Source organism: Rhagoletis pomonella, unplaced genomic scaffold, assembly GCF_013731165.1.
Source record: "Rhagoletis pomonella isolate Grant_MI unplaced genomic scaffold, Rhpom_1.0 Rhpom_scaffold_00004, whole genome shotgun sequence".
In the NCBI taxonomy this organism is placed as follows: domain Eukaryota; kingdom Metazoa; phylum Arthropoda; class Insecta; order Diptera; family Tephritidae; genus Rhagoletis; species Rhagoletis pomonella.
In genome coordinates, this window is record NW_023458558.1 from 7414781 (window position 1) to 7415696 (window position 916).

Here is a 916-nt window from a genome sequence, read left to right on the forward strand (position 1 = left end):
AAAAACTAAACCATATTTAGAAATGAGGAAATGATAACAAATATAAATGTAAAACAAAGAAAGATTATTATAAATAATTTGTTTCAAGCCAGATTTAACGAATCCACAACTATATTTTTCAAACAACAAAAAAAAATCGTGTTTAGGTTGTTTTCTTTTTAAACTTTGAAAGCACAAAACAAATACGGCCACCTTTGGCACGCACAGCTGTCATCGCCCAGCAGAGCGATAGAAATAAATCTATCGCCATGAATCGCCGCCAAGCGAACTTCGCATTTCGCTTTGGCTGTGTTCAATTTCATATGCTTGCGGGTGTTCTAATTTTGACAGCGTGAATTTCGCTGTGGTGAGTTCGCCGTTCGCTGGCATTGTATTTCAGCTATGAATCGTTAAATAAAAGCGCGCTCGTGTGTTTGGACAAACTTTCGGTTAGCAACGAAATGGTAATAATTTCTCCAAAATTTCTCTCGCTCTGCCTCTTCAATGTATTCCGCATGAAAATTCACATATGTACATATGTATGTATGTATGTACTTATGTAAGTATGTATTTAAGTGCTACGATTTCTTTATTTAGCACCACTTCTAGAGGCGCGCGTGTGTTGATTCGTGGAGTTTTGTGTTTTTTTTTGGCTATTCATGCGATGTTCGTGTCATTTATAGTGCTTAATGCATTCCTAAGTAGCAGTGGCAACTACAACAACATCAATGCGAACATTAGAAATAGCGCAACGACAGCAAATGTCAATGATCTCTAGTCGCTGTATATACATACATACAAACATACACACTTACATGCATAGAAATGTAGCAATATGGACATTATAAAGCAGCAGTGACGGAGACGTCGATAACACCAGCGTTAGCAACAACACGCTGGCTGGTAAAGTTCAGTGCCCTGCTCTAACAGATCTCTT